We start from the raw sequence: 14,853 nt of genomic DNA on the forward strand, positions 1-14,853 counted from the left end.
ACTTACCAACTACCTGTAGCGCAGGATAAATTTAAATATATGGGTATCCACGTGTACAGGGAACAGTCGGACCAACTTTTAGGCAATTTAATGAAATCCATCGCCTCACTTCATTCCAGCATCTCCTTCTGGACATCATTGCCGTTGTCGGTGATGGGGAGGATAGCCATCTCTAAGATGGTGATGCTGCCTCGGGTTTTGTATTTTTTGTTAATTTACCTCTGATGATGCCACCGTCCACCTTTCAGACTCTGGACACGCTACTGTCTGAACTTCTCTGGGGAGGGGCAGACGTCGGGTCAGCCTCAAGAAGCTACATCAAGCATCGAACAAGGGTGGGCTGGGTGTCCCTGATTTCCGGGCGTATTACTACGCTTCTCAGCTCCAATGGCTATCATACTGTGCGGCAGGCAGGAACCTGCAAGAAATAGGCTATGTTACTCGGGACCTGGAAAGGGGTACCTTACTTAATATGCTGTTTCCGAAAATAAAAATACCCTTGGGCTAACCCCCGTTGTTAACAACGGCACTGCAGTGCTGGAAAAAGGCCCTACAGTATACCTCGGCCACGACCTCTTACGCAGGCAAAATCCCATTATTGGAAATGCCAACCACGGGTGGCAAACTCACGATGAAAAGATTGCGAGATTGGATAGAGGCAGGAGTAGCGGAGGTGGGTTCTTTTTCTTTGGGGATGGTACCCTCTTGGACCACGCCACATTTGTGAGGAATACCGGTGCCCCTGACCGGCTTTCCTTGTTATATGCCACGGTAGAGCATTATATCAGGACGACATGGGCACCTCAGCGTAATGAACCCCCACAACACGAATTAGTGCACCTGCTCTATTACATGGGATGGGGCAGTCACCTAGTTAGATGGCTCTAAGCAGGCATTCAAGCACAAGTCTCTACCACTCTCACTGACCTTCGCACAAAATGGGCTGAATCTACAGACACAGTGATTACAGACAAAGCCTGGGATAACATGTTGAAGCATCCCAAAAGGGTTTCCCGCAACGCCAAATTAAAATTCATTCAGACAATGGTTCTTCACAGGTCATATTTAACACCGAAAAGGATACAGCGCCTGTTCCCAGAGGCTCCACACTGCTGCCCGAGATGCAAAGCGGAAGAGGCGATCTTTGTTCATATGTTATGGGACTGCCCGCATCTCCGAGACTACTGGGGACAGATACTGGGGGAAATCACACACCTCACATTAATAGACTACATACTGGAGTGCCTGTTAGGCTTGCAAAAAACTTACTAGGGCCCAGAAGGTTAACCTACGCTTTTTGGACTTAGCGGTTATACTGGCTATTAGAGCAATTACAATGCGATGGAAGTCCACAAGGGGTCCCTCAGTATTGGCATGGCGGGAAGATGTAATAAGATAAGGCAGTGCTGAAGGGGTGACGCTTAGATGGGAGGAGGCACGGGGGATGAGGAAACATCCCATTTACATGGAATGGAACGTCATGATGAAGGAACTCACACAATTAGAAGTCCTGCATACGTTCCTTAACCCTCACACAGGATAACCTTAAGCACACAAGGGATAACTAGTATTGGTTTGAGCAAACTACACAGTGCAGGCCATCTTGCAGTAGCAGTATAGGTTGACGATGAATGATAACTCACGAGCATGAGACAGGATAGTGGGAAAGGCCTAGGAGGATGAGGTAGGAGTGGGGGGAGGAGGCAGGGGGGAGTTAACTTAGTTCACGGTTTCGAGGATCAGGCAAGTGGTACGTTTCCGTTGCGGTACTGACCATACTTAGGAATGAATCCCCACATTCGCCTTTAAATAAGCTATAGCTCTTTTTTAATTATGGTTGAGGTGGTGATAAGGGCCAACAACAATGAAAATGCTATAACTATGATGTGATACTGTACTGTACTCTACATGAAGGCTCAATAAAGTTTGTTAAAAAAAGCAATAGAAGGTAAAGATTTGAGAAGACCCTGCAAAAAGGGGCAGGTCCTACACACCTTCTTTGTGGTGTTAGTACATTTTCAAATAGGTTTCGGTTGCAAAATATTAGTACACATTTTCATGAATTAATATTTGCAATGGACGACTGTGGAAAATGAACATCTCCTGTGTGGTGTACCCCCAGATTTCTGCCCTGAAGGTTATAGATGGCTGTAGAACTCTGTCCACTTTTCTCTGCTAACCAAAGGTAAAGTGCCTGTGCTTCACCTTTCAACATGATGAATTGGGCATACCCCTAACTGCCATATTCATCATTTCATCATCATCATTTAATATTTATTTCAGACGAAAGCCCCCCATGAAACATACATAAAAATCAGGAAATACAATATAACCATCCATAAAATACAATACAACATTTCATCATCTCAGTTTTATCAGTTCGTAACATGTGAATGACACCTGCATGGCGTCTTACACCCAACTAACAATTGATTGTAATTAATCATATTTTCCTCAAATGGTGATAGATGGGACGAAAAAACACAAGAAGTGCTCTTTAGCTCAGGGTAAGTAGCAGACTCCCACCACTTGCTGCACAAAAATACCACATCTACATTTCAGAATGATTGATCTCGCTTGGGGTGGTTCTGTGGTATCCAGAAACATTTGAAATACCAAGTCAAGTTTAAACTTGGGAAATCCATTGTTAAGATGCCAGCAAAAGACTCCACTCTCAATCTGTCTTGTACATGCAGCCAACATCTTGTTTTAGATGACCCCAAAACTCCTTGGTAATCCGCTCTGGGTTTTCCCAGGCTGTATGCAAGATGAGCACATACATACAGGATTTAAACTGATGAAACCAAGTTAGCGATCCAAGCGTATCTAGCATTTTCTAGACCAACGAATGCTCATTTATAGGCTACCAGAGATTTAATACAACAGAGGTTATCCAAAAGGTCAGTGGTTTGAGATTAGCAAAATGCACTATGTTCCTTAGGCGCAGATCTAAGTGCAAAGGTGTAAGTTATGTTATGTTATGTTATCAGAGCTTATATGGCGCACAGCTGCCCCAGCAAAGGGGCGTCCCGGTGGGGTGCTTTGGGGCAACTTGAGAATTGAACATATGAAACAAATCTCTGTTTTTACCAGTCCCTTGCTGTCGTCCATACCTTAAATCTCTGTACCATAAAGTGCTGCCCGAGCTCTCCTGCACAATATTTCTCAAAAGCAAGTGATATCTGTGGGAAATTAGATACATTCAATTTATTTACGACAGCTGTCCCTGTGTGATGTAATTTAATTTGATTTTTCATTATTTGGGGAGCCCATGACAGTGTGAACAGTGTGTGAGCAATCCGCACTCCCCAATAATCAAAATCCCTGATTTGCTCCAAATCAGTAGATCCCAACTTGATCTTACCTCTAAATGACCTGTGTGGGCGAAAGGCCATACATTTAGTTTTGGAAACATTAATTCCAGACCATACTCTTTGAAGGTGCAAGAGAACCTATCAATTACGTTCTCTGGGCCCAGGGGAGTGTTTTTTAAATTAATATTATAGCAGCTGCAAACTGTAGTCTAGAATTCTATGGTCAACAAATTTAGGTGGTGGATCGCCCTTACAGTCATAAGGCATATCAGTTACCCCATTGATATAAAGTATGAACAATGTTGGGGCTACTACACATCCCTGACGCACACCCCTCTTCAGACCCTAGTTCAAGCCTGGTGGTCCGAGGACCGCCTGACTTGTGGTGGCACGGCCGTGGCAGATCAAGCCACCGCCACAACGGCGGTCCGACCACCCAATTACAACTTGGGCAGTTGGACCACCCTGCGGCTGCTGGCAATGCCAGGGAACCGCCGTTCCCTATTTGGAGTGGCAGTCAGAGACCGCAATATGCTTGGTAGGACCACCACGGTCCTGCCAAGCATTATACAAGTTTCCTTTCCTCCAGTGTTTACATGGAGGTTCTTCCGTGTAAACCTTGGAGGAGAGGGCCCCCTATGCCACAACCGCATGTGCATGCACACAGGGGGGCATAACATGTGACCCACTTGTGTGCATACACATAGTTTCCTGCACTGCATGGACTTTCGAGTCCATGCCGTGCAGGAACCTCATAGTGCAGTCCCATTGCAGTGAATTTTTTTTATGGCACTGCCGCCTATCAAAGAGGCACCACCATGGGACTGCCACACCGCCTGCCTGCCAGACTGCTTGGAAGTCGTAAGCTGGCGGGCAGTGCAATCTTCAGCTGAGAGGTGGCACTGTGGTTTGCACTACCATGCCACTGCTCCGCCAAAAAGTCGTAATCGGCCCGCAAATGTTGTAATGGTCTGATAGTTCACCCTCCCTGCACCATCTCACTTGTGCATACCTGTTACTATACAAAATTAAATTAAATTAAAAATTAAAATAAATTGTTTTGTAAAGTACATCCTACAAATGGCCTTTGTTTAAAATTACTGTATTCCATAGGATTATAATGAACACCTGATCAATCATGCGTAAGTGAGATTTAAAGCCTGCCTGGAGGTGCTTTATTACAGAATTTTCCCCCATTCAAATTTGGATTTTGGTCAATAATTTCCTACTAAATATTTATTTGATAATGTACATCAGGCTAATTAGCCCGTAATTTGCAGGGTTATCTTTATCTTCTGTTCTGTAAATTGGGATAATTTATGTACGTCTCTTGGATTGTGGACTCTCTGGCCCCCTGGCTATAGCATTAGAGAATGCATTCAAAAGGAAGCCCATACGACTGGCTCTGTGTTATAAAGATCTCCGGGTATCTTGACCAGTCCTGGAGCTTTCCCATTGTTCATATTATCTGTAGTTGCTGGAGTCTCTTCCATAAAGAAAGAATGTATTGTGTGACCCAGAGTGCACTCCCATAATCACTGTTGTTCTCCGTCACTGCCTGCACACTTTTTCTTGTCCTGGTCAGTATAACGCCTACTAAAATGTTGTATCCAAACATGCAGATGAATATAACATTCTTCATCCCAATTAATGTTGTTGGTTCCATGTGCAAGTATGCACCAAAAAGCTTTGCTAGCCTTCTTATTAGCAGCTATGACCATATCACACTAATTTTCTTACTCCCATCTCTTTCTAGCGACAATCTGAGTGCCTTTGTTCTTTTTCCTTCCGACGGATATTAATTCTCTATTCCCACTTTTTATGGCGACCATTAGTTTAGTTCGATAAAAAATGTAAGCTGGCCAAACAAGAGTGTTTCTTTAGGTTTGTAAGGTAAAACTTTCACATTTGTTTTAAAAAATACACCCTAATGGAATCAAGTAAACTATTTAAAATATTTGTTACAGGAACCTCATCCTGAGCAGAGTCCTTCCAAAAGACATAAGGTGTAAGCATCTAATGAGTAATTGTCTGCAAGTATATCTACATAAGTCAATATAGTGGGCCTTTTATTCCTTCTTTTGTTGTTAGAATGGAAAATTGGTTTCCCGACTGAAGGGCTCAATTGTGAACCAAAAAGTAGAGGAATATTATTAGGTACAGAGCACTGTGGTCACAGTCATTCCTATCAATTACAACCATATCTTTCATATTTAATGAAAGCTGTAGATCAAGTAATACATAATCTATTCTGCTTCTATACATTGCAAATTTAAAGGTTTAGCCAGCTTTCTTGTCAGAAATCGGATGCTTGGATGATATTCAGTGGCACAAAGGTTGCATTAAAATCTCATGCAAGGATAAGATACTACACTTGATCTTAGCCAAAAGGCAGAGAAGCGATCATGCAAGGATAAGATGACTGTCAGTATCAGATTGTTCTAAATGCACATCTACAGCGAGTAGTGGGGGCAACTCAGTCTGACTAATGAAACAATGATATGCATAGAATAGTCTTACTGCTAATGTCCCAACAGATGATATGATGTTTAACCCCTGTATGTCAGTGGTTTTAAGATTCAATTGTTTAATCTTGCAAACAATTCAAATGTAACCCTGGGCAGAGTAAGCAGAGTGGCACTCCGTGGAGTTCCACAGAGTTATAAAAAAAAACTCCATGGAATTCCGCTCCTCTCCGCTCCAACCGCCCTAAAAATAAAGAAAACAGAAAAATTACTTACCTGTTTTGGCGTATCTGGGCTGCCTTCCTCCTGGCCATGGTTTCTCCTCCTCGCTGTCCTCATCCTTGCCGGTCACAAACCCCTTCGCTGTACGTCTTGGGAGGACGTACAATGTAGGGGTTTGCAACCGACGAGGACGGCGAGGAGGAGAGACCACAGCGAGGAGGAGGGCAGGCCAGAGACTCCAAAGCAGGCAAGTGATTTTTTTCTTCTAATGTTTTGGTGGGCTTGAGTAGGAGCTAACTCTGCTCCGCCCCGGAGTAACAGTTTTGCCTAAATTCCACGTTTCCAAAGGAGCGCAGAGTTGGCAAACTCCACAACCTCAGCTGGTGGAGTGGTGTTCACTACACAGGCTTATTCAAATGCCCCACGAATGTCTGTGTTAGAGGGTGTGGGCAAGTGGACACCATCATCCACGTGCTTTGGACCTGCCCAAAACTACAGCAATACTGGATGGCATTCAGGGGTATACTGAGAGATGAAATGGCTTAATGCTGCGTGTTGAATAGTTGGGGAGAATAACCTCCACCTTGGTATGGTAAGCTATGGTTATCCCTGGGGCTTGGAGTGGCCGAATGGAAAAATGGGGAGCAGGCCGAGTCCCAGAAGTTGCGGTATAGAAAAACGACATGGACTGGTGCATGCTGCCGGAAGAAAATATCTATTGTGGCAGAGAATGCCCCCCAAAAATTGGGGAAAATCTGGTCACCATGGTGGGAGTTAGAGGTCTAACATGAAAGATATTTGACTCGGGCCTAACAATTGAAATGGAAAGCATAACAGGACAGTACATGATGTCCATTGTAAAATGTCTCTGGTTGCTCGTTGTGGTTGTATCTCGCCAAAAATAATGCCTACTATGTGATGCCTTGAAACCTGTTTGTTTTGTTTTGTTCTGTTTCTTTCTCTTTGCTAAAATACGTATTTTTTAAAATCTTGCAAACAATTGATGTCTTTATCCAAACTGTTCATCCACCTGATGGGCGGTCTGCCCCTTTGGTTCTGCATTCTATACTATAGGTAATGTAGCCTGATCTATTAATCGTATCTAGCGCTCATGTTTGCTAAAATAAACATATTTGATCATTGTAAAAACAAGCATTTGTAATGCATCTGTCTCGCCTTTGGGACTTTATATGTATTTAGCAATGCATCACATTACCCTGGGTTCTGAAACCTCTACTGTTCTTTAACATGAAGGGAAAGTAAGCACCAAACTGTGTGACGCGCCAGGTATGAGAACACATGGAGAGAAATACTGCCAATCAGCGGGAAATGGTATAGCCCAAAGCTCTGTTTTTTATATATTATCAGGGTCTTTGGTGGTGATAAAATGGAAAATACTGTTACCTACCAACAATACCATACACCACATAGAAGAAGAGGCAAGGATTCCAAAGTCAATCTTTGCTGGGTTGGGATAATAGTATTTTGCCTATGACTGTGAGCTAATGATGATTCAGAAAGGCATAACATTCTCCTTTTGTTGTTTATAAATGACACTGAACATGATGATCCGGAAAGTATGAAGTGTTTGTATGAGGTGGAACAATATGGTTCAACAGAGATTTTCCCACAGAAAGCTAAACTTATTTAGTTTGGGTTCTCTTACCTACACAGTTTTTAATTCATATTGGCATGTTTTTCTGGTCAATAAATTTCACCTAGTTGACCAAAATGGACATAACAACGAATCTAAATGATTTGTGCTCCACACACATTAAATTCCATATGGTTATTAATTAGGATTGCTCAAAATTGCTACATATATTTGTTATTTTTGTATTATAATGCACTTAGTGCACTTGATGATCCAGGCTGGTAGTCCTCAAGGTGTCCTGGAGTAAGCGCTGCCATCCAAACTCTCTTCACTAAGAAACCGGTCCCAACTGTTCTTAGCTCACAGAAGTAAGTTAAACTGCTTTCGATGGAGAGTGCTTCAAGTGATATTTAAAAATCTAACCCATTGATTTGGCGAACATATACCGTACTGAACTTTAATGCAGTTTTGAAAAGCAAAGTAATACCAATCAACTGGCTGGACTGAAATTATCATTATCCATAAGAAGTGTTTAACAAAGCTACCTACAAGTTTTTGCTCTGTTTCAATAATTGATTCTATAGGAAAAAGATACTCCCCCCAAAAAAATCACTGGGAAGAAATGGAAGTTAGATTAATAAGCTAAAAATACTATTACATCCTCATGTTAGCCCTCTGAAACTGGAGAAAGAACTTGTAATAAGCACGAGACACGTAGGCCCTGAAAACTGTTGCAAACTATGCGACAATGCTTTCCTTCGCTTTGAGAGGAAAAATGACAAGACTTTTACAATACTACAACAGCTCACAGGAGAAGACAAACTACTGAGCACAATAAAGCTTGTCAAACCACCCACAAGAGTACAGCTACATTATTCAGGAAATGCCCGAACATTTAACAGTGCCAACAACTGAACAGCGACCCTGTAGAACAAGGACCCAGGAGGCCCTGGATCAGCTGACTGCAGCATAAAACAAACTCTGTCCTTACCCACCTAAAAGGATCCTTCACAATCAAACCAGACTTCACCAACCTTCATATTCTTAATCTATACATTAATGACAATCATGGCCCTTTGACAGGATATTCAAAACCATATATGTATCCCTCAGCGGCATCCGTCATCGTCACTCATGCATCCAACATACCATGGAAACCCCAAGACAACACTGAAGATGTAAAAAACAATTGAAACGATTTTTACTACCAGTCACTCCATAATATATCGGTGTTCTGACCACATTCAATTTCAATACACAAAAAATTCACCATACGACATAGATTAATGACGGTTGCATGAACACAGGAAATCATAGGGAATGAAAACTATGCATCAAAGCGTTCTCCGGGTTCCAATGAAAGCGCTGCTGCCAGCTGTGAAGCGAGGAGGGAGCATATTTGAACAAGCTCTTTAAAAAAACAGTGAGACTCAAGTGCGCAGAGAGGCATGCCGGGATATCCAAACCGGTGTACAGTCTTAATATCGAGTCATTTATTTCGACTGGACATAATATCGACTAGAGAATATCGAGATGGCATTAATATCGAGGTAAGTAATATCGATTTTTTTTTATCGATTGTTATGTATGTAAAAAATATCGACATAAAAAATATCGAGTAAGTAATATCGTCAGTAAAAAATATCGATATGTGTATTAGTTTAAAAATATCGAAAGTTGTGTTATCGACTGTCACAATATCGACTCTCATGATATCGAATTTTAATATGTATATATATAATATGTAATAGTTCAATGTACATTGTTTTAATGTTTTATAATAGCATTTTGTGTTAAAATGTATTAATTTTATTTATTTATTTATATAGAATTAATGTTAAAAATAATTAATAAATAAAAAAAAAATTATATTACTATAATAATTTCTAGGAGCGGGGGTAGTGGGTTTTTAGGGGAATAGGGTGGGAAGTATTTTAAATATAATTAATTAATTATGTAAATATATTAATTGGTATAAATTAATTAATTATGTAAATATATTAATTGGTATTAATTAATTAAATATGTAAATATATTAATTGGTATTAATTAATTAAATATGTAAATATATTAATTGGTATTAATTAATTAAATATGTAAATATAATTATTAGTATTAATATGTAATTAATTGTTAAATTACTATTTAATTAAATATATAATATGTAATTGGTAAATATGTTATTTTAATAGCTTATTTGAGAATTATGCTTATTTAAATAATTTTTTTCATGTAGCCGGTTGTGGGATTATAGGGGATTAGGGTGGGAAGTAATTTAATAGTAAGTAATTAAATCTGTTAATTAATTAATTGGTAAGAATAAGTAAATACTTGTTATTTATCTAAAATATGTTAATTATATATAATTTAATTGTTAATTTATTTAAATAAATGGAATTATTGTTGAATATGTAAAATCAAACTTTTTTAGGATATGTAGTGGGTTGTGGGATTATAGGGGAATAGGGTGGGAAGTAATTTAATTGTAAGTAATTAATTATGTTAATTAGTTAATTGTTATGAATAATTAAATATTTGTAAAATAAATTAAATATGTAAATTATATTTTATGTAATTGTAAATTTATTAACATTAATGCTATTATAGTAAATTATGTTACATATCACATTTTTATGTTATGTAGTGGGTTGTGTGTTAATAGGGGTATAGGGTGGGAAGTTAATTAATTATAAGTAATGACATATATTAATTAATTAATTGGTATTCATAATGAAATAATTGTTAAAGACTTAAAATATGTTAATTATATAGATATAAATAGATATAACTAATATTATAATAATTAAATATAAAATATATATATATGAAATATAATTGTCTAATTACATTTAATTACATATATATAATATATTTATAATTAGATATATAAAGATATATATAACATATATATATATAATTATAGATATTCTCATATATATATTATTTTGTATTTGGGGAAAGAGGTTGGTTTAGTCTTCTGGGTTACTTTTCTGTTTGGTTATTAAGGGGTATATGTTGTGTGCAGAGTCAGTTGTAAAGGGGTATTTTTAGGGGTCAGGGTCAGTTTTCAGTTAGTGGGTAAAGGGGTATTTGTAGGGTTCAGGGTCAGTTTTCAGTATTTGGGTAAAGGGTAATTTTTTTCTTTCAGAGTCAGTTTTCAGTTTGTGGATAAAGGTGTTTTTAGGGGTCAGGGTCAGTTTTCAGTTTTTGGGTAAAGGGGTATTTGTAGGGGTGAGGGTCAGTTTTCAGTTAGTGGGTAAAGGGGTATTTGTAGGGGTCAGGGTCAGTTTTCAGTTAGTGGGTAAAGGGGTATTTTTAGGGGTCAGGGTCAGTTTTCAGTTAGTGGGTAAAGGGGTATTTTTAGGGTTAAGGGTCAGTTTTCAGTATTTGGGTAAAGGGTATTTTTTGGTTGCAGGGTCAGTTTTCAGTTAGTGGGTAAAGGGGTATTTTTAGAGGTCAGGGTCAGTTTTCAGTTTTTGGGTAAAGGGGTATTTTTAGGGGTTAGGGTCAGTTTTCAGTTAGTGGGTAAAGGGGTATTTTTAGGGGTTAGGGTCAGTTTTCAGTTAGTGGGTAAAGGGTTATTTTTAGGGTTAAGGGTCAGTTTTCAGTATTTGGGTAAAGGGTCTTTCTTTGGTTGCAGGGTTAGTTTTCAGTTTGTGGGTAAAGGGGTATTTTTAGAGGTCAGGGTCAGTTTTTAGTTAGTGGGTAAGGGGTATTTGTAGGGGTCAGGGTCAGTTTTCAGTTAGTGGGTAAAGGGGTATTTTTAGGGGTCAGGGTCAGTTTTCAGTTAGTGGGTAAAGGGCTGTTTTTAGGGTTAAGGGTCAGTTTTCAGTATTTGGGTAAAGGGTATTTTTTTGGTTGCAGGGTTAGTTTTCAGTTTGTGGGAAAAGGGGTATTTTTAGAGGTCAGGGTCAGTTTTCAGTTTTTGGGTAAAGGGGTATTTTTAGGGGTCAGTGTCAGTTTTCAGTTAGTGGGTAAAGGGGTATTTTTAGGGGTCAGGGTCAGTTTTCAGTTAGTGGGTAAAGGGTTATTGTTAGGGGTCAGGGTCAGTTTTCAGTTAGTGGGTAAAGGGGTATTTTGTGGGTTCTGGGTCAGTTTTTAGTTTGTGGGTAAAGGGGTGTTTTTAGGGCTTTGGGTCAGTTTAGGGTTTTAGGTTAGAGGGATACAGGGTAAAAATATGGTCAATTTAAATGTCTATTAAATTAGTTACTTTTTCATATATTTTATATAAAATATTTGAATTAATATACATTAAAACAATTATTGGTATTGTAGGACTTTAAATATTAATAAATTTTTAAACATATTTAAATGTATAAGGTATTTTTTAATAGATTATTTAATATGCAAATAATATTTATATACAATAATAAAGAAGGAAACATAGACAGGGTTAAATGCCATAAATGAAAAATTGTTTATTCACATATACAAATTTATTTGTAAGTAGAGAATCATTTTTTATTTATAATCAAAAAATTTCATTCAATGTTTTTATTAACATAACAAAAATATGAAGTACATGTATATGTTTTTAACACATAAATTATATTAACATAATTTTTTTATCTTTTACATATATTAACATTTAAATAGTTTCTGAAACAAATTGGTAATATGTACTTTTTATTTAATAACAAAATATTTATTCAGATACACATTGAATTTATTGTGATTGCAAATTATGTACATTTTTTTGTAATTGTAACATTTTTGTTTATTACCAAGTCATGTTATATTTTTGGAAATAATTATTATGAATATTGAACATATTTATAATATTCATTTTTAAATACATAAACACCAAAAACATTTATTATATACATACATAATGTTTTACATAATATTTGCAAATTTAAAAAAAACATTTCTTGTAACAAACTTATATATGCAATTTATTTTTACATTAACATTATTTACTAAATGTATTTATAAATCAAAAATTAATTTTTTAACTATAACATAACAGTTGAATAATTATTTCAAACTTATGAATATTTATGAAATAATTTTATACACTTAAAAAAAATATTTACACTTAATATAATACTCTGTGTATTTTTTAAAGTGTTGGAATATAGAAATTAAATAGCATTTAGCTGTATACAGGGACTACTTTTTAACCGCGTAATGTTACTTAGGCGTATTTGGTGCTTCAACAGATCGCGGTTGGGTGCTGCTTCGCGTTAGAGAGGGTAAGTTTGTTTTAATTGTGTTTTATAAGTTTCTGAACTTATTGCTAGTGTATGTGTGCTGTGTTTATGTTTATGTAGGTAGAGTTAATTAGAGAAGATTGTGTGTTCGGTATTAGGTAGAGTGTACGATATTGGATTTTTACCGCGTTTTTGTTGTAGGTGTGTGAGGTGAGGTAATATGTTTAAATGTTACTAAGATAATATGTTTGATGTATAAATATGTGTTTTTATATATGTATGGGTGTTTTTATGTGGGTGGGTATGTTATTTATTTTTTCTAGGTTATCGTCGCGTTTCGCTGTTTTGGAGGACTCCCTTCTTTTTTGATCACAGCTGTGTAACGAGTATTATATACTCTTATTTTTGCACACTATTTTTTGGGTTTTTACATTTTCTTGGAGCGTTTATTTTTCGCCATTACGGATTTTTGGGTTTTCTATGGTATCTGGTGTCTACTGAAGTGGAAAGGAGTCGCTATGCATTTGCTTGTATTTTTGCATTTTTTTTGGGCTTTCATGGATTGTATGGGTTTTTGGAATGGTGTCCTATGGATTGCTTGGAATTGGATTACGTTTGAAGCTGCATCAGAAATATAAGTATTTTCTGGATTTTTAATGGGTGGGAAAACTGTTTTTAATTTTGCTTTACTTACGTTGTATGTAACATTTTGTAAATACATTATCTAAATACATTTTATATATGTTAATATTATGTATTTGATAATTTAATTGCAATTTGTTACATATTATAATGAAGAATTTTAGGAAAAATATGTTTAGTTTTACGTGTATAGTTATGTAATGTTTTAAAGAATAGTTTTGGCAATCATTGATAGATATTCTAGTCCTTTGCTAGTTGGATAGAGGGTAACTTGACTTTGGAGTGTGTTATACATTTTTTTAGTTTCTTTGGTGAGTTTAGGTCCAATCAAAGTTACTGATTGCTCCATTCGGAGCTCCTGGTAACTTTGTTCTTTTTGTAAGGATTGTATTAATTTGTGAAGGGTAGGCGTTCCTCGGCCTGTAGTTGCTTGGAAGGCATTGTGCCATCCTTCAACTGCATTGTTTGTTTTTGCTTCCTTATTTAGTGTGCTAAGGTAGACATTCCACCAAGCTATTTGGTATTTGGGTTGTCTTCTGTGGCCTGATCTGTGTAGCCTTCCTACCCATGTGTCTTCGAAGTAGTCAAGCATAGGGCTTAGTTTATCTTCGTTTCTTTTATAGTAGGGGCTGTCTATTAATAAGTTATAGTGCTCAGTTACATCTGTTAGTGGAACATAGGCTAGGGCGATGAGTTTTTTGATTTGATAAGCAAATGTGCTATCAGTGGCGTATTGGATACTCAAGGTTGATTTTTGTAGATGTCGCCAGATACATTGATTAAAGTGGTAATAGCAACCTTGTATTGCTGTGTGTGGGTATGTTTTAAGGATGCTGTTTATCATAGCTTTTTCAAAGTCAATGATAATTTTTTGTGGAAAATAGTTGTTAGTATGTTGCTTGACTTCAGTTAGTATTTCTTGATAGGTAGTTTGCTGTTTGTTTGGTAGAAGGGCATAAAGGAATGGAATATTTGCATTTTGGAAATGACCATGGATGGTGTATAATTGATAAAAAGGTTTGGGGCATACAGAAAAAGTACCGTCCATCATCCAAGTTTGGCATTGGGTAAGTTTTGTCATGTTGTTTGCTGTGGCAAACAGTATAATTCTTTTATCTTTAGATTTGTTGTCATAGAGTATAAAATTTTCTTTATTGTGAGTTACAGAGAGTTCAGGTGGAATTTGGACTTCTTCTAAAGTTTTTGGTGTGGGAGGAGTAGTGCATGTTGCTCTTTTTTGTCTAGCTACTGTTCTTTTAAGGGATTCTATAGATGGTAATTGGCTAGAAGCATGTTGGGGAAGTACACTTAAATGGTGTTTCAGAATAGCAGTTGTTGGTTGATCAGTGCTAGTACTAGCTTCTTTAAGGGAATCTAGCATTTGTCTAATCTCTATTTCTGTTACATTGGGTGGGTGATTATGTTCTTTAGTATAAGTAACAGTAGTTTCCTGAGTTATAGCT

General features: G+C 37.3%; 1 protein-coding gene and 1 pseudogene across 1 annotated transcript in view; both read right to left on the reverse strand.

Moving 5' to 3' along the window:
- Nucleotides 1-14,853, reverse strand: part of OBSCN (obscurin, cytoskeletal calmodulin and titin-interacting RhoGEF) — a 2,124,484-nt gene that overhangs the window by 264,342 nt on the left and 1,845,289 nt on the right. The gene's annotated exons all lie outside the window — the stretch shown is intronic.
- Nucleotides 5,554-5,718, reverse strand: LOC144786299 (U2 spliceosomal RNA; annotated as a pseudogene).

Source organism: Lissotriton helveticus, chromosome 10 (assembly GCF_964261635.1).
Source record: "Lissotriton helveticus chromosome 10, aLisHel1.1, whole genome shotgun sequence".
NCBI lineage: Eukaryota > Metazoa > Chordata > Amphibia > Caudata > Salamandridae > Lissotriton > Lissotriton helveticus.